This window comes from Pelecanus crispus, chromosome 11 (genome assembly GCF_030463565.1).
Source record: "Pelecanus crispus isolate bPelCri1 chromosome 11, bPelCri1.pri, whole genome shotgun sequence".
NCBI lineage: Eukaryota > Metazoa > Chordata > Aves > Pelecaniformes > Pelecanidae > Pelecanus > Pelecanus crispus.
The window spans coordinates 9,601,384-9,622,284 of NC_134653.1; positions in this window are offsets into that span (position 1 = coordinate 9,601,384).

Here is a 20,901-nt window from a genome sequence, read left to right on the forward strand (position 1 = left end):
AAAATGCAAGCTGAATGCAGAAGTTTTAGATGAGGGATTATGGTAAGGGCAGGGGAGCAGCAAAGAGGTCCAGAAAGCACTTTCTGGAGACTGGTTTGCAGGACAAAGAGGATGGACAGATGGATAGAAGAGGGGAAAAGTGCATCAGCTCTAGTTTTGAACATGAACTCAATTCCTAACTTCTATCCACATGGCAATTATGAACACTGACCACAAGGCACCAGGAGACTCTATCCTCCAGGCAACATCCTGATCAAGCCATTGCCTAAGGTGAGTTGGAGGCCTGAATACCTTGGACCTGAACAAATAGATGGTTCCCAGGTGCTTCAATACCTCTTCAGCTGGGATGAAAAAGAAAGGAGAACTCTTTCTCACTTATCCAGGCTACCACTGATGCACATTTTCAAGCCAAACTAGTGATGTTGAATACATTTCTTAACTGCCTCACTAGCTGTTCCAAATGATACCATGACAGCAAATCAAAGTAAAATATAAACTACGGTTGCCGAGCTCTTTCATGCAACTATCACCCTCTATCTTGCTACAGAAAAAGAAACAAACACCAGTATTTCTGTTTGGGGGAAAAATACAACAAAGTGAAAGGAATCAAACAGAAGAGATACAGGCAAACTCTGCCATACACTCTTCAAGACTTTTCGGGCTTAACGTGGAACAAATACCTTACTGAAAGCAGAACCACAAATTGTGAATTTCTGCATTTTCTTTCAATTTGTCTTAAAATACTATCGATCACTCCTCAGCAGACAAACACACTGCTAGCAGCTTCACCTTACCATAGGGATCATCTCCACCTTGAGCCAACAGAGGTGAGCAAATGTTTTGCTTTTGCAGTGCTTTGGAAAATCCTGTAGATCTACTGGGAAAGGCAAATTCCCAGCTCAGGGGTCCCTCAAGCCATAAGCAAGCAGAAAAGCCTCAGCAGAAGGGGCTCACTCTGAACTGTTCGCACCAAGTGCTGCAGCAACACTTTCAGGGCTGCAGAACAGAAGTTTGGGCTGAGCAACTGAAATGACCTATGGTCCAGATTCCAACTTGTTCACTTAACACAAAGGTTAAAGCAGAGAGATGTGCTTTCTACTCATGGCCTTCAACCCACTTTGGGTTGAGTATTCTGGGAACTCTGGGCCTCAGGAAAAAAGCAGAAATTATTCAATTTAAGAGTGTGATGTCCAGTTTTTGCTAGCCCATGGGCAGTAGCACCGAGCCAGTAACTGATGAACTGTTGCTGCCCATAACAACATGCTTTCTCTCCCTTTTAACCTAGGCAGCAGCAGCAGCAGCAGCTTCCTACGGCCACAGGCAGTGGCTGACAACAGGAGACTGGGAAAACACTCGGGTGGGAGCCGAAAGGAAGACTTGGGCTATGTTTTGTGCAAGCCTATTGACAGGTCTTCTCCTCCCAGGCTGATCCAACAACAAAAACATACACGTAAATTGTTTTGGTTCATATCTGGGAATCAAGGGCAGGAAGGTTAAAGCTAGTATTTGCTCTGGACCACAGCTGCACCCTTTTACTGATGCAGAATATATTTACAGGATAATCTTGAGGATGCTGCAAGTAGTTCATTTTTACACCACTAAGTTAAGGAGGAGAATCATCTGTAAAGGAGTCAGCCAGGGACAGAGTATTTTTCATGAAGCAGTTATGAAAAATGCACCATAGCTTGGGAGGAAAAAACCTCCAGAAGCGTGAAACTATCTTCCAGTTCCTACTGTCTTTCCTGTTCATTCCCAAGGCACACACCAGGCAGGCTGGCAGTCCTTCCCCCTTCCACCATTAAATAAGCCTCCAGGTAAGAAGACACAACAGTGCAACAGAGCAGCACACTGTCAGAATTGATTCCTCCCAGCCTTCTAGCTGACTTCTTGACTTTGCTTTATTCAGTTAGTGCCTATGACTATTACAGCACAGTTACTACGCGTATTCTCTTTTGATCTAAACTTCTCTACATAATGGTGAATTTAGGCTACTTCACGGGGGAAGAAAAAAGAACAACAGCAAATAATTTTATTGTTACAGAAGAATCTATCTGCAGGAGAAAAGAGCTGGTAAATTGCTGCCATTTTACTGTTTTGTTTGAATAATTTTCTGTAGGAGAATTTTAAATGCCTTGTGTATCAGGAAGGGGCAGCTGCTCCTTTTTCCAGATGGGTATTATGGTATGAGGCACTGATACAATTTGGAAGATGGACTATTGACTGTTGTGAAATGATGCTGAAAATGATGCAATCAATTTAATTCTCTAATGGCCTAAGGAAAGGAGGGGAAACTTTCTGGGCATTGTTTGACCTGCCTTATGAGAGGCTGAAAATCCTGTTCTGAGTAATCAGAAGATGGATCTCATTTTATACAACTTTTTTTTGATTCAGTAGCTGAAGGACGAAGAACTGAATCTCAATTTATAATTCTAGTTCCTTCCACTATTATCCAAAATGAATGAAGACAACACCTTTCATTCCAAAACTCGAAGCGCTTCAAGCCTTTAGATGACCTTCAAGAGAACTGCAAGATAGTCTGACTATAGTCATCAAAACTTTTCTGTTCAATTCGATCTTGTAGAAGTGTGCTATTTTATCAAATATTTTGTGGCAATGAATTAGGTTGTACTTTTCTTTTGAAAAAACATAAATGTAGAGTGAGATGTCTGTATCTTAGCATGAATCATAGAATCATAGAATCATTTAGGTTGGAAAAGACCTTTAAGATCATCCAGTCCAACCATTAACCTAACACTACTGAGTCCACCACTAAACCAATTAAGGGTACAGTAATAATTAATTTCATGTTTCCTGGCTTGGGGGCTGGATTATTTTTTAATGAAATAAAACTAGAATAGAATCATTAAGGTTGGAAAGAAACTCTAAGATCATCAGTCCAACTATCAACCCACCACCACCATGCCTACTAAACCACGTCCCAAAGTGCCACGTCTACCCGTTTTTTGAACGCCTCCAGGGATGGTGAATCCACCACCTCTCTGGGCAGCCTGTTCCAATGCTTGACCACTCTTTCAGTAAAGAAATTTCTCCCAGTATGCAATCTAAACCTCCCCTGATGCAACTTGAGGCCATTTCCTCTCATCCTATCGCTAACTACATGGGAGAAGAGACCAACACCCACCTCACTACAACCTCCTTTCAGGGAGTTGTAGAGAGCGATAAGGTCTCCCCTCAGCCTCCTCTTCTCCAGACTAAACAACCCCAGTTCCCTCAGCTGCTCCTCATAAGACCTGTGCTCCAGACCCTTCACCAGCTTTGTTTGCCCTTCTCTGAACACACTCCAGCACCTCAATGTCCTTCTTGTACTGATGGGCCCAAAACTGGACACAGTATTCCAGCTGCGGCCTCACCAGTGCCGAGTACAGGGAGACGATCACTTCCCTGCTCCTGCTGGCCACACTGTTCCTGATACAAGCCAGGATGCTGTCGGCCTTCTTGGCCACTTGGGCACACTGCTGGCTCATGTTCAGCTGGCTGTCAACCAACACCCCCGTGTCCTTTTCCACCAGGCAGCTTTCCAGCCACTCTTCCCCAAGCCTGTAGCGTTGCATGGGGTTGTTGTGACCAAAGTGCAGTACCTGGCACTTGGCCTTGTTGAACCTCATACAACTGGCCTCAGCCCATCGATCCAGCCTGTCCAGGTCCCTCTGCAGGGCTACGCTACCCTCCAGCAGATCGACACTCCCACCCAGTTTGGTGTCACCTGCAAACTTACTGAGGGTGCACTCAATCCCCTCATCCAGATCACTGATAAAGATATTAAACAAGGCTGGACCCAACACTGAGCCCTGGGGAACACCACTTGTGACCAGTCGCCAACTGGATTTAACTCCATTCACCACAACTCTCCGGGCTCGGCCATCCAGACAGTTTTTTACTCAGTGAAGAGTACACCTGCCTAGGCCATGAGCCGCCAGTTTCTCTAGGAGAATGCTGTGGGAGACGGTGTCAAAGGTTTTACTAAAGTCCAGGTAGATGACATCCACAGCCTGTCCCTCATCCACCAATCCGGTCACCAGGTCATAGAAGGAGATCAGGTTGGTCAAGCAGGACCTGCCTTTCATGAACCCATGCTGGCTGGGCCCGATCCCCTGGTTGACCTGCACATGTCTGTTGAGCGTACTCAAGATGAACCACTCCATAATCTTCCCCGGCACCAAGGTCAGGCTGACAGGCCTGTAGTTCTCCAGATCCTCCTTCCAGCCCTTCTTGTAGATGGGCGTCACATTGGCAAGCCTCCAGTCATCTGGGACCTCCCCTGTTAACCAGGACTGCTGATAGATGGTGGAGAGTGGCTTGGCAAACTCCTCCACCGGCTCCCTCAGTACTCTCGGGTGGATCCCATCTGGCCCCATGGACTTGTGAGTGTGCATATGGCGTAGCAGGTTGTTAACAGCTTCCTCCTGGATTATGGGGGGTTTATTCTGTTCTCCGTCCCTGTCTTCCAGCTCAGGGGGCTGAATAGCCTGGAGGTAACTGGTCTGGCTATTAAAGACTGAGGCAAAGAAGGCATTAAGTACCTCAGCCTTTTCCTCATCCTTGGTGGCAATGTTCTCCGCAACATTATGAAGGGAGATACCAGTGCAATTCTCTGTACTGACCACATCAGGGATATCTGGGATGAGAAATGATCTAAGCACATTAACCTCTGTGTGTGAGTTAGAAGGCAAGCGAGAGAGCACATGCATCTTTGTGTCGCACAGAAAACTGAACTTTCATCCTGAAAATATAAGTTATGGCAATTCCACATTCACATTAAAAAATAAAAAAAAGGGTTCATATTGCTCCACAGCACAATTAACATGTGTTTCAAAACCTGAAAAGCTGCTGAAACTGGAATTGCTGCCCTTTCATCAATAAAATACTGACATCAAAAAATAAGGAAATTGTCACATCCTCTTATCAATACAGGTTGCTTCAGAGAGTGCATGTACTACAGAAACAATAATTTCTGTTGCATCATTCTGTACAGTAGAAGCCAAAGATCATGTTTCTCTTTTTTTAAAAAGAAAGTGAAGACTTTTTAAATGAACAAGTAAACTACAAAAGATACTTCTACCTCACACCTGGTGAACTGAGTTTCCACAGACAAATTCAAAGTAGGTGGCATTTAAACAAACCAGCCCTAAGTTCAGAGCAATGTCTGATGCTCTACATCTGAAGAGCTCCTGTGCAGTTGCAAGGTCTCTCTTGAACCATACCCTGGGCAATACTATTGGGATGGCCATGGTATTTCTCTATGTTTATTGTATCCTGGATTATCACTTTGTAACAGTCTTCTGACCCTAACACATTAACCTGAGCTGCTCTCAGTCACAGCAAGGATCAGGGAGCAATTCTAATGCAAAGTTTGCTTGTCTGCATTAGCTTGGTGCTGGCTATAAAGGACAGCTTGGCTATAAAGGTATGGGACTAGGATTCATGAGATCCGTTTTCAACTCCCAGTTCCGCTACAAGTTTCCTAAGCAGGTCATTAAATTTCATTAGAGCTTTCACCTACTCTAAGCATACGCTAACTGCTTAAGCTGTAAATTACCCACGAGCAGGACCACCTAAGACTGTGTACCTGTAACAGCTGGCAGAAAGTAGGGAACGAGTCACAGCTGGACTCCAGTGCAATATTGCATTACAAACATTAAGATACCAAGCAAGTTCCTCCCAGCCAGTGCACCCCAGCTGGGCATTTCTCCCACTGTTTTGCTAGCAGTCACAGGCTGAACATGCCGTGAGATGTTCTGAATAAAAGAAAGTCAGGCTTGCAGCTTTAGGAACCTGCTTTTTGCATGAGTACATGCAAGGAAAGTGTCCAGGACCTGATGCAACCTTGCTGCTTCAGCCTGCCTCCCCTGTATCCACCACATACTCCCTTTATAACGAGCCCTCAGGATAAACAATGCCTCAACATTTTTGATTAAATGCTTTTCAAGCTCTTAAAGTCCCTAGCAAGCGAGTTAGTTTGGTCTGTGATATTGCATTATACAAAAAGAATGATTGATTGAAACAAACCTTTTCCCCTTTCACTCCACAGCTATTTCCACAAGTATTTTGATTCTGGCAAGAAGTATGACATTATTGATTTGCTCTGCACTGCTTGGTCTGGAGCCTCATCTGCAAAAGCATTATTCTTTATTGCTTCAATAATTTCACTGAGTGCAGAGAACTCCATTGTATTTTTTTTTACTTAGTGTTTAGTCATTCTTTAAATTTTTTATGTGCTTTAGCTGAGTATTAGCCATTTGCAGAAATGCACTGGAAGGTAACCAGAAATTCAGATGTCTCCATAGACATGGGACTACTACTCTTGCTGATCCGAAGTTCCCCACAGAGATTTTGCTTGGTCTGGGACACTGATAGCATATTGAATTTATGCAAGATTTAAAGTGTTAAGGAGGACTGGGCAGGGAAGGGAAACTGATTCTGAACTCAGGACAGCACCAATTTCTGTGCTCAAATGGCTCCCAGTCAGTAGAAGTAAAAGTAATGTTTGATGCCCGAACCAGACCCACAGCAGATCCTAGCAATGGGTCTCTGAAAGCACCTTCATTTTACCCCTGATCCCTCCAAAGCCCTCTCTTTATGGTGCTGGATGCACAGCAAATTCCAGAGCATGGAAAGATCCAAGGGCACCTTGAGTGTACATTTTTGACAGGTTTCCAACGGTGGATCTGCCCATGCAGCCTGTGAACGTGTGGGGACTCTGAATACAGAATTTGCACTTTGACACAATATGGAGTTTGGTTGTCTGCTGTCCCCTTTGGTCTCCACATAGAGATAGAAGTCTCATGAGAAGACAAGACTGCAGCTGATGCACTGATAGCAAAGGGTGCCAAAAGGGTGCCACTTGTTTGCTCAGATAGAGGAGTTCAGGATAACACCTTAAAAACCTTGCATGATTTGAGCATCTTCTGCTCTTTGATATGTGAACTGTAAACCCAACTGGATTAGAAAATGGGTGCTGGTAGAAGGAGAACGTACAAAGTCAGGCTAAGAGTCATGCATCCTAGGAGCCACTTCCACATGGAGGAGATAACAGACTGACATTGGGCTCAAACATGCTAGAAGCTCCAAGGAAAGGCAGTGCTGTAGCCCACACAAACTAAGGGAAGCCCAAGAAAACACAAGTGCAGCATGGTGTGACTTGAAGGAGCTTTGGTCCAGTCGTTTCGTAACAGGCCAAGACCTACCAGGAGAACCACTGATCACTGCTTATTTTCACAGGCTGTTTCATTGTGTTTCAGCTACATGCTGTAACCCAGCTTGCAGGCTGAGGACCAAAATGATTATAATAAGACGGAAAACCTCCCGTTCACATTAGAGATGTGAATGAGCTGTGATCTTCACATTAAGTAGCATTTTAAAGTTTCCAGGATACTGCAACATACAGAGTTATTTAGCAGCCTGAAAAGGTCACATCTACTCTGCCTCCCACCACTGTTTACAGAGCACAGTAGGCATCAAAAACAATAGGTCATGTATTTTCATGCTATAGATTTCAGGGGAACTGGAATTAGAAAAAAAGAATGTGTTTGCAAAGTAACAAAACTGTGAATGGGGCAAGCAGACAACCAACGCACCCTCTGTTATGTGGAAGTTCCCTTTCACTGGTCTTAAGAGGAACACTGAACATTTTCCACATCTGAGGAATCAGACTCAAGCCTTGAATATTGAGCCAAGAATGAATCCCTAACCTAAGATTTCATTATACACAACATCTGCCCAGAAGCCATTTTGCACCTCAGTCTTTGCTTTATGACCATAAGAAATTAACAGCTTCATGTGAGGTGTCAGGCAGTGAGTTCATAAAACCAAAACCCCAAAGCTTCTCTTTGTCAAGCTGCTAACTTGTCTATTTTGGATAGCAAAGGGTGTTCCAAAGAAAAAGACAGTATTATACCCCAAGATATTGCACTATGACACTTTAAAGATGTATAGTCTTATAACAGATTGTGTGGTAATGTAGAAGATAAATATCTTTAGAGGGCACGTTTAGAGGAAGGAGAACACTATAAAATGTGCAATGCTGCAAGCATATACTGAAACTCAATATATAAAACCTTTTCACATGTTTTCTCTCTCTCTGAGCAGCTGGATAATCTGATGCAACACAGCTGACTCATTCCCATCACCACTACCACGGACTGTATTTCCACAGAGGGTGGAGGCAGAACATCATCCTAATAACCAACTTTACTCACTTCTAGAAGTGCTTCACTAACCACCTCCTTTCCTACTTCAAAAGTAAGAGATCTCTTTTCAGAGCAATGGAAATTCCACCCCAAATCCTCCAATAAGCAACTCTCCCATGAAGACACACAGACCTGGTCCAGCTTGAACACGCAGAGCCTGGACTGCCAGTTTAACTACGGTCCCCCAGCACGGCTCCGTTGCATCACTTGCTGCAAACACAGATGTGCTACTGAAAGGTTCAGAGTGAACCTACATTAAAACACTAGTTCTGGTTTTGTATGGGTGAAAACTGGGTCAGCTCCACTGAAATCAGCAGAATGCTGCCTCTCTACACCAGCGAAGAATTAGGCTCAAAACTAATTTTGTCATGTTTTTAAAGATTGTCCCAGTGGTTTTAAACCTATTTCTTTGGGTGTGCATTTATTGACCTTATTTAAGAGACTTTTCAGTAGTTCTAATCTGCACATCTGTTCAATGCAACAACAGGGCAATTACAAAAGCAATTTCAAAAGATACTTCTAGTATTTAGGACTGACAGATTCTTGCAGGTGACAGCTGTTTTGCCACACTGCCAAGACCACAGCAAGCTTTGTATCACACCCAGAGCGGCTCCAGGAAAACAATACAAGAGCCACAAGTCATTGTAGTGAAGTGGAGAATTTGTCAATGGATAAAACATCACACAGTCCCGCCAGGGCACAGGGGAGGCTCACCCCACCCCACCTCACCTCACCTCCAGCACTGCAAGCTCTGTGGCACAGTCTTCCTCACATGCCAGCACCTCCATGCTTTCGGGACGCAGAAAGCATGCCCTTTCTTCCAGGCATGTTTGCCACATACAGCATCTTTCCAGACACCACTGGGAGAAATTGAAGGGGGAAGCAGGGGGGGAGCATTATTTTTGTCATGTTTGTACCTTTATGGATTTAGCATAAACCTTTAGTTTAAGGGGTACACTTCTGCTGATTTCAGGCAAATTTGGGCCAGTTTAAATACTGTTTGGTGTTGTGTGTGGTTTGTTTTTTTTTTTAATTAACACCTACTTCCCCCCCCCACAGCATTTAATGCAAACTTTGCTCTTAACAGCTAGATACTAACTGCCATTCTGCAGGTCACCAGCCAACATTGAACTAAGTCGGAGAGGAAGGCATTGCCTGCACTCCTGCAGTACCTGGTACTGATCAGACCACACCAACAGATTGGGATGTGCTCTGGATCATAGCGGCTCTTCAATGGTCCATTAATGTCTGCACTGCTTTAAACCCTTTCTTCCAATTTTAATCCTTACAGCAGTCAATGTCATTATGGTAAGTGGCTTCCCTGTCCCCAACCCTGATTATACTGTATTGAATTATGAGCTTTAAGAACACCTCTCCAACTGACTGATCAAACGTTTCTTTGCTGGGTGAGCTCAGGCTTTTAATTTTGTATCAGGAACAGGTTAAGTCCTTAGCCTATTGTGAATAAACTAAGTTTGCTGAAATATTGTAGGAAGCTCTTCTCTGAGAAGTCATTAGAGCAAATCACTTCACTTACAGAGGAACAGGTAGACTCCCTATGAAATACTAAACGCCTCCTGCTTTCATTATTTCACTACAGAAATTGTGACATAAGTAAGCTAACGGGTCAGTTTGAAGATCTGCATGAAGCTGAGGTGTTGTAATGTTCCCATATCTAATTTAATATTTACCACTACTGCAAATGTTGTTCCCAGGTTATTTTGACTTTAGATACACGAGTCAAAGGAACTTATCTGTTCATTGGCTGCAAAGTCTAACCCCTCCACAAGTGCAGGACTGGTACCTAATATATTTAGCAAAGATTGGAATACGCAGAGCAAAGTTACATGGGAATTTTGCTCCACTTTTGTTGCCATTTTCCTAATGGCATTTCTCCCCCCATCCTGAACAGTACCAGCTGTAGGTAGCCACCTGTCAGACTCATTTCTAGAGGCCCCACTACTGCCAGTCACAGGAAGCTGGCTTCATTTGTTGACTAAGTGCTGTAAAAAAGAACACCTCCACAGCTAACAGTAGCATCCCTTAAAAAATACGACTGCCAATACAGTGGCTCTAAAAGCTCTTGCCTGACTTATTTTGTATGGTTCAGAATACACATTTTCCTTGCTATTTCAAATCTGCTTTTAAAATGAAAAAAGAAGATAAATTAATTGCTAGTGGGGGACCTGTTTTACAGGAACTCAGAAAATCACTGCACAGCACTGGAGAATAATACAACCACTCTCCTCTCTCACTGAATCCACCATTTACTATTCCATTTGCATCATCTGATATGAAGCAATGTATTAATGTGCTTTGTCAAATAGAAATGGTGGAGATCTGTTTAGCACTTCAATAAAAAGATGAGGCATGTGTTGACTTCTGAATTCAGTATGCAGGTAGTATTCGGTATTTCCCCCTGCTCTGCAGCAGAAGGGCAGGCTGGGGACTCTCCTCTCTATCCCCTGCCAAAAATTTTCTCTGGAAGTTGCTCATTTCTCATAGAAGCTCATTACCTTTAATAAGACAGAAGCAACATTATTAGACCACAGTGTGCACATTTGTCACCCTCTTTGCCAGCCCGTTTTCCCCACAGCCTGTCCTCATTTGGTTGTTTTTCCTCCAGTAAAGGATAGCAAATCAAGTCCATCAGAAAAACAGCCGCCCTTGGATATTTTTTGTTTGTTTGTTTTGACACTTAAACAACTATTTTTAAGTGGGTCTACTTTCGCAAGTTCAGTTCATTCCAACTACACTTGCGCTTTTCTTCACAAGTATAGCACAACCCCCTTCCGCCTCTGTGTTTTATGTGACTTCACGTGTCATTTAGTTAGGAAGAGGTGCCAAGTGTTACATTTTCCATGGCTAAATATTTTATGAAGTCTGTATTTCACCTAGCCAGGACACACTGATCAATCCAAAACAGAACCTCACTCTTCTGAATGGTCTGCGTTAAGAAAACAGGAACAGGAGACCTCAAAACTACACTAAGGTAGCACCGAGCCTTTTGACTGCGGAGTGCTTCGGGGGCTTGCATAGCCTTCTTGTTCTGTTTCGACCTCAAACTAAGTAAGGGTGTCTGGGCCCTCAATCAAAACTCTTTACAGTCATTTATACTAAGCTGATCTCAGTGGAGTAACAGCTGGACACAGCTATGCTGGATGACAGAATGTGGCTCCAAGAATACCATGAGATATTCCAGGATGTTTCCTGTGTTAATTTTCTCCAATAATTTTGCCTGATGGTTTGAAGCAATTAAGCCATTCTTTTAGTCTGAGGTCAAAATAGAAGATTAACATGTTTTCTGTCAACAGTTTGTGTGTTTACTGCATATCTAACTCCTTACTAGATTTGGGTAGTGTTATACCCAATCTACCAATGTCTGAATTTCTGTGTGGATTTGCGAAGGAACATAAATCTTGCAAATGATCGCAGATGCATTTTTCTTGAAAAATCTAATTTTATTTTCAGAGATTAGTGCTGATTCACATAGAAACTGAATTTGAAAAAGCACATTTTCAGATGTTTCATTCTTACAAGTGTTTTTAAATTCAAGAGCTTCATCCACACTGGAAAAATATTCAGAGAATTCATACTCCCTTTTTTGTATGTATTAATTAGGGTTCAGATCCTGACAGAAGCTGAGCATCTGCTAAGCATACAGATCCAGTTTCCACTGGGAAATAAATAAGTAAAAATCAAACCCTAAATTAAATCAATTTGTATTACAGGCACTCAGAACCATTCAGGACTGGGCATTTGTGATCTAACTTTAACATAAATACTAAAGATGTTCAGAGTTAACTGCTGTAAGCGGCTTTTTCACATGAATCTTAACATCAGTATAGCATTAGCACTAAGGAGTTTGGAACTACTTCAGAGAAAGCAGGAGCTGCCTGCTAGCAGTAACCTGTATCATGCCCAGTTTTGATGAAGGACTCAGGATATTTTACAGTATCCCATACTGTAATTAATATTATTATATTTATGATATTTATTATTATATTTATTTGTATATTTATTATGATATTTAAATGATAATTACTATTAAATGCAGCTGTTTTCATAATAGAATTTACTTCCTTGTCAAGACACAAATTAAGTTGTTGAGATAAGTTTTTAGTACAATTCTCAGTGATTTAGCTCCAATTCATTAGAAGTCACTTTCCCTAAAGCCTTCTATGCTGACTGTGAAATTTTCGCTGTTGCTTGAGACTTTCCTGTCATCTCTCCTCTCCACAGTTTGTATCAAAAAATCCCTTGCAAAATCATCTTTGTGCTTCATGCTGCGTATTAAGGACACCCTCCCACCTGGGCCACTCAAGTCATTAAGGGGACACTGACACTGCATATATTCTTCTCTTCCCTTCTCTTACCTCCACAGGAGAAGTATCCTGACATGCCTTATAAAAGATGGTAGCACAAATCCATGTATGAATAGGGGTGAGAAGATGATTTAAGGAAACAGGTTTTTAGTACAGATGAGTCATTGCTAAATAGACCTTTACAGCAATACATATTTTGTACATATGGGACCTACAACAGTCCATGCACGAATCATTTTTTTGTAAAGATCAGGTTCCCAAAGACAATACAGTTATCCAAATGGTGTAAACATGAAGGCTTTAATTTCAGAGGGTCAATAGTTCTTAAGAGCAGGAAGCAACAGATATAACCTTTAAGGGTGATCAACTTTGCAATGCATAGGTGAGCCTGCAGGCAGGCTGGTGCTCCAGATCAAAGCACCATGGCTAACAGTGCTGTTAGCATGGTGCCAATACTGAAGTTATTGATAATTTAAAGTGTCATTATTGCTAACTAGGTTCTTGTTGGCCTAAAAATGCCAGCAACTATTTAAGACACATTCAATCTGATAATCAAGTCTAGTTGTGATATACTGGCGGGGCAGATATTGGTTTGTGTGCAGAGCTTGGAAAAGAATTATTTCTCCAAAGCCCTGGTCTTTCCTGGATGGACAGCCTTTGCTTGGAACATGAAACCCATGTCTCAGGAGAGAGAAACATGAATAAATTACACAGCTCTTACTGCTTTAGTATGCTACTGTTCCCCATTCATCCTTTCACCTTCTCTGTTTTTTAAAAAGACAAAATCTCTCACTAAGCAGCCTGTTGATAACCTTCTGGCATACTCCAATATGGGATCAGAAAACAAAACCAATAGGCAAATATACACCATTACTAATTGATAATGAAAAAGGATGACCAGTTAAAGTCTAAAACTAAATCTATCACATGACTGAAACAGTACGGGCGGGTAATTAATAGAAAATAGCAACATTATTACAGCACTAATGCAGTGCAATCATATGGGAATATTGAAATCCCTGGAATGTGAGAAGAATTTAAAAGCCAGCTGATATGGCTGTAAATCATTACTTGGTGAGAGGGGCTGCAGGTATTAATTGTGCTGAAAAACTGGAGAGCGGCAAAACTCCATCATTCATTTCATCATCTTCTTTCCCTTTCCATCTCTCCCTCTTCCCAATTTATTTTTCCATCAAATTTCTGGCAAAATCCACGTTCTTTTCCATCTAAATAGAATATTCTCTTCTAGCTAGCAGTAGCCCTTTGGTATTAGAATTGCCTTCTTGCTTTTCCACTGCCTTTAATAATATACAAGACTAATTATTTTGCAACTAGAATACAACAAAGATTCAGTGCATGCCATCTTGCCAAAAAGAAAAGTTAACAGTAAAGATGATGATCAGTTGACATGGCCAGGGACAGGCCCACAATTTAGAGTAATTTTTATTACCCTTCCTTTGTTAATCAACCATGACTACCAATTAATATGTAAAATGGATCCAAGAGCTCTACAAAAGTACATTATTTTAATCTGGATTTGGTCAGAAGTAAGAAGTTGAATCAAGTCACTGTTTTGTGAAGGTTAGGAAAAAAAAAAAATCTCACCTCAGCCACAAAATGAAGATAAAGTACTGAAATGTCAGCTGGACTGGGAGATTCTGTTCTTTGCAAAATTAAATAACTGTAGGCTTCAATGGATTTTTAAGTGACTAAGTTGGGCCAACTTCAATACAGTTCTGCCTTTCTAGTTTGCACTCCTGTACTTAGCTACTTCCAGAAGGCAATAAAACACCTCCAAAGTAGTAGGAGGAACAGCTATCTTGGATGTTAGTGCTTGCAAAAAGTGCCTAGAATTCTGGAAGGTCTTATCTGAAAAAGTGAGTATGTAGAAAAACACCCTATGCAACAAATTACTCCTACTATACACCACATTATTTCCACACCCTCTTCTATCCTGCCCAAATGAAAGCTTTCATTTCAGAGTGTCATTAGCTCTCAAGAGCACGAAGGATGCTCATGGACTTACATAGGAGTTGCAGACTAACAAGCTGGTGATGGTATGTTAGACCTGGTGTCCACGATCATCTGTCTACAAGGAATCTGCAGCTGGCAGCCAATAGCATGGTAATGACTGGAGGCACTGTAGCCAGGTTTTGATTTCCATTGCTACCTGACATCTCCCCACTTGTCAAGACCAGATTCTTATAGGTAAAACTTCTTCATTCCACTAACCGACAAGCTCTGTGCCAGTCTTTTGCTCCCTGTATAGGCTATTCCTTGCCTACAGAGTTTTCTCCTTTGTCTGTTTCAGGAGCATAATTAACATGGGGCAGGGATCAAATCATCATCCACACAATAAAAATGAGAGGAAATATTTTCTCAACACTAGGCTGTAGCTGTATTATTTACCAAGACATAACACCCTGAGAGGCTACTAACCATAAGCCAAAGAAAAACAGAACTTTTCAGAAAAACCTAACTTTTCAGAAGCCAGGTTTTGCCAAGAGAAGTACCATCTACAGCAAGGTTTAGCACAGGTACTTGCAATCAGTGAATAACATTCTGCACACATACAAGCTTTTGTGAAATCAGGACCTAAATAACTTCAGAAATACAGATGGAAGCATCCACTGGACTACTGACGTGTCACACAATGCTGAGTACATTTTAAGATGCTCTCATTTTCTACCAGCATTGTATGAAAATACACACACTATTCATAAAATGAGAGCACAGCAGAATCATGGGTTTATTCTAAGTTTAGTGGCATTGTAGTATATTACCAAATCCATGTTCCCACCAGAACAAACATACCACACTTTAGATTGGCATTTAATACAGATATTTGTAGCCTGCAGGAATAATAAATGAAACTAATTTAGTTTAATAATTCAAGAGAACCTGGCATGCCTGATTGCTACATAAATGCTAATTATCTTTCTCCTTCTCTTCCAAATCTCCCTCCCCGCCCTCCCCACCCCCAAATTATTCTGGAAACTTCATGAAATGTAAATACATTAAGGGGGAAAAAAAAAAATCACAGTGGTGATCCCCTTTCAACACAGAGAAAACACCCTGAGACAGATTTACAGCTGATGCAAACTTGACTAAAATCCTACAGACTTTTAAAGAGTAATGCCTGTTTTCACGAGGAGTCAGCTCAGTCAAAAGGAGATTTACTTTCTTATATGTCCTCTCATCACAGAAACAGGACCCAAAAAGCTACCTTAGACAGATCTTACCAAATCCAAGTCATCAGCTACACCGCAGCAGAGACTTCAAATATTGCAGTATCTGTGCCATTTGGTTCATGTGTGTTAGCACACAGTAACTTTCAATGAAGGTCTATTTCATTCAGCAGAGGAATGTTTAAAAGCATTAATATTCCTGGAAAATTACTGTTCTCTTCTTTCCCCATATTTCCCAGTCAGGACTAGTATCAAAACACAAGTATAAATTAACTATTTAAAACCTGTAATAGTGTCTTAGACTGAGAGAAAAACAATTCACCAGTTAAGAGAAGATAAAATTGAGAGAAGGTCCAGAAGCACTGGACTCATGAGGGGAAGTATACACGTGAAGAGTTTGCCCTGGATGCAAGTTATTCAGTGTGAAGCACTCCAGACCAGCAGGTACCCATACAGAAAGCAATATGCAGGGTGTTTCTTTCTAATAAAGAATGTACCACCAAATTAAAAAACAAAACAAAACAAAAAACAATCCCAGCTGAACCTATTCATTTTCTTCCAAAATCTACTTCAAGCCAATACTCCTTTGCCAAGGTGAAGAGTTAAAGAAAATACTCTTTAACAGATGATTAATTTCCTTTGCAGTACAGTGAAAATCTTTAGAGCCAGAGGTTGACTTAGATTACCTTGCTAACTAATAAAGAGAGCACGTTTTTAATTAGGTCGCCTAAAGCTCATTCTTTCTTCATTATTTATGATTCTTCTTTTGCACAGTGTAATTACTACCACTAACATATATATGTATTATTAAAAAAAACTACACACACATATATATAGGTATACAGAGACAACATCATGTCAGTGAGAAGCAGAGACATTTTCTCCTCCCACATGGGCATTTCTACCTAACAGTAACTGTGCAAAAAGAGACTTGGCATGTGCAAACATCAGCTTTGCTCTTCTTCAGATCCCCCTTCTCCTGGGACATCTACAAGATGCATTTAATAGGCAGGCTGCTAGGGCACCCAGTGTAACTATTACCATAGTACTTCTTCTCCTTGCCTATATCCATTTGGCATCCATGGTTTGACTGGAAGCTCTTCCAGGCAAGGCTGCTTTCTCTTGTACAGTGCCTAGCACACTGGGCTCTGACCAGCAGTGATGGATTCTCAGCAGCATCATTAAATCCAGCATTTTTTGTTCGTAAAATATGTACATTTGCCTGATAGAATAACACTGAACAAGGTTGGCTCCCACATTCATGTTTGAAATTACTGGACATGGGAGGTTTCACATGTGTATAGTGTGGGATATGCAGAGCTGCATAAAGGCTGTGAATTATTTACACATTTACCATTATTCATTTCAGATGAGTTGCCTTTGCTCCCTGAGTCCCATGTCTGCTCATTTACTGTAAGCATCGGAGAGATTGTGTTAAGCCAGCAAACATCAACCCAAAGCATCTTGCATCTCACAGAGGACTGGATGTACAGCAGCACTGAGGAGCAAGCTGGGGGAAACAGTGCTGTGACACGCAAGAGAGGTACCAAAGCCAGGCAGCTCATCTTGAATTTCAAGCTGTCATTATTTTCAGGCAAAGATGGCTACTGAATACAGGCAAGTAGAATATAAGCCTACCCACCACTAAAACAAACTTACTTCCCAGGCTAAAAGGCTCGTTTGCCAAGTCCTCAATTGTTGCAACCACTGCTTATCCCAAAACCTGCAAAGGCTCCACACTTCCCACAATATTCAGTTTTGTGAGAGTCTTTGGGACGGGCTTTGTTGTTTTATGTATTTCACCTCACTGTAGTTCTGTTGTGCAGGTTTCTTCCTTTTCCTCAGCTGTGCCCAGAGAGAGCATTTAAGGCCAATAATTACATATGCATAGCACATCCTCCTTCTATTGTATACTATGCTTTTTCAAAGTTTAATAAGCCTCTGAAAAAAATGAGCATTCCTGTTCAGTTGCATCTGGGTGTAATGAAGTCAGGTTTTTTTGGGTTGGTTTTGGTTTTTTTTTTTTTCCCCCTAGGATTGTATTAATTCACTCTAGCACCCTGCCCATGCAGATATACTGCTACCTCTATTTGGGCGTGGGGCGGGCGGGGGAAGTTTATGGCATCATTCATTTGCGTTGTAGCAGTCCTAAAAGCTCTGTCATTGACTAAGCAATGCCTTTGTATCCAAACAGATCAAGAAGAGCATCTCCAGCCAATGAGCTCATAACCCAATCTTACAGGGAAGTTTTTACTGCTTTTTTTATCTTTGGTTTTGGAAAAAAGCTTATTAGGTTCAGGAATTACTTTCCTCCATGTACTTTGCATGCACAAATCAAAAAAAACCCTGATGTCAGTCCATAGAAAAAGAAAGCTCAGTGCTAAAAAAAGAACAAACAAAACCACATTTGCTTTTTGCTTTAAAGCACATAAAAGGAGAAGTAGAAGGCAGGTGGGTAGGCTATTTGAGTAGCTTATAAACATACGGTACAACAGCTTCCCAGTAGGAATGCATAGGTTCAGTTTTCTGCTCAGATACACTGGCATGCAAGGTCCCTGCTGCAGGAGGAAGGACACAGCTAAGGGCCATTTGCAGAGATGGATGCAGAGAAGCAACTTAGGATAATCAACTCTACAAAACAGACAGCTTCATAGCTACAGTGAAAAATAAACTTAGTGGCTTTCCTGCCACATGCCCACCAAAAATCCATGCTCAGGGTCCCACACAACATTCTCATGGCTCTGGCTCTCTACCGCTGAAGATAACTGTGGGGCGATGGTACAGGAATAAATTAGTACAGACCTATGCTTACCTTGATGCAGGATCCTCTCTTTTGTTCATATCAGCATATTTAAGTTAATTGTGTGTGTGAACAATAGAGAGGTCAGACTGAGATGGCCAGTAACAGAACAGACGTACTGTTTCCAGGAAATGCAGGGAATGGTTAGAGATCCCCCTAGCTCACTCGAGAGATCTTTCTCCCCATTGGGTTTATAAGATTAAATTACCTAATTCCCAAATGATTCTTGTTAACAGTCTGGTTACTTGCCTTTTGTGAAACTAAGAGATTACTAAGATTTCACTGCTCGAAGTGGGTCAGGTCTCCACACAGAAGGTTTTATGTTTCTATAGGGAATTACTCAGCTGAAGTTTGGATTCTCAACAGAATTACAGTACACTCAGATTTTTCCCTTGCTGATTCTACAATAACAGGAGCCCTTGCCCTTCTTTTGGCAGCTTGCCTCATCTGTCTAGTGGCTCCTCAAACATTTGAATTTTCTATTCCTAGAAACCTGGTATACAAGTCTTCAAAATATGCCATCTCCCCAGAACATGGAATGTATTTGTGAGGCAGCAACAAGAGCCTTCTCTACTTATTCCTGATATGCTAGACCATAAATTCTTGTTACAGATACTACAACCATGTGTTGCAGGCACACTTCGAGAGAACAGACACGAAGACAGTTAACACAGAATTGTATGACCGACTAAGATTGGCTACTTTCCATTTTATTTTACTCATAAGGGGCCCCGATACAGAGCTTGCAATGACTAGAGAGTCTTTCCTTCCTCACTGAGCAGAGAAAACTAATAAAGAAATTTGCACATGTACACACACAGCTTTAAAGCAGAAAAGACGTACTTGCACTATTGAACTCCATGGACATTCAATGCACAGTATGTGCTTGCCTACAAGTATTCAGTCATGCGCTTGCAGAGCTCCTGGCAATGCTTGTAATTGCCCTTAGTTGATTTACATGTCGCATTTTAAGCACTAGAGATGAGCGCAGAAGTTGCCTGCAGGTTTGAAGCCTTTTGAAAACATTGTATATCAAGGCAGGGGAGGTAGATGAAACAGTTCTCTGACAATGTAATAGCAGGAAGAAAGTTCCCTCCAGTAATCTGCAGCTTCTATTCCATATATCAATGACTAATTTGGACTACTATAACTTCACTTAGGCCAGTACAGCTGCATTGGGAGGAAAAATTATGCCATTGTGTCTATACAAAGGGCTTTTCCCTGCTTGTTCCAAAACAAGGGCATTTTAAATACATATATATGTCAATTCAGATTAGGCTTGAGGAATATTGATATTCTTAGCCAGTCAACAATAATGGGGCAGATTCCAATAGCATTACTGATAAGTTTTTGATAGTCTATTATTTCAGTGGGACTATCGTATGAAGTGTATAGTACTCAGTACAAGTAAGGCTACCAAGAACCTAACCCTATATTAGTTATTTACCCATTAAATTTTGTGAAGGGCCATCCTCTAAATTGCTAAATGTATACTCAGAAGTAAATGCATATGCGGAGTTATGGGTATGATCCTGCCAAATACTGGCATACAGGTTTCACTCCCTATTTAGGATGTATCATTTGTAATATCTGCTTAACTTTAAACACATGCTTAAGTCTCAGAGAAATTAGTGAGAACTAAATACCACCCTTTGAATAAATGTTTCTGTCCAGTAAGTCTGTTGGATCAGAGCTCCAATATTTACCAAAATGCATGTTATTACTTATCAACTCACCAGAAAAAAAAATTAATTCCTTCAATACATCTTCATGCAAATTTTAATCACTTTTTCAATGTCAAATCTTTAATTAGGCTGTTCCTAGGAAGCAGGGTGAACAGGCCATTAGCAATGCAGTCATAGAACAAAACTCTATTAGGAAAATGACACTTTCACTTCAGCAGACTCAGACATATACCAATGTCGTTAATCTGACTCATATTCTAAGTAAAAACAAGAAGACACTGCAACTGCACTGAGTTCTGAATGCCCTCAATGATTGTTCATCAGACCTGTAATTTGTGCAAGTATGCTACAGTAAAATTGTACAGAAATGCCAATGAGAAAGCCAAACTTTACTGTAAAGAAGATGCAACACTATTTCATTTTTGTTACTGTTATGAAATTTGTGTCAGAAGAAGCACTTTCTTCATTTGCATCCACCGCAGGGAAACAGACATTTCTTCATTTTATTTAGGAGAGCACTAGGGCAACTGTGGAACAATGAACTTGCAGTACTGAAACACTAAACAAGCAGAAGAACTACCATAACAATTGCTTACAGTAATTACAAAGTTGACAGGCAAGGAACTGGACTCATTCAATGCATACACTAATTTGTAGTACCTAGCAATAAATCTAACCAGTATTCTAAATAATGCT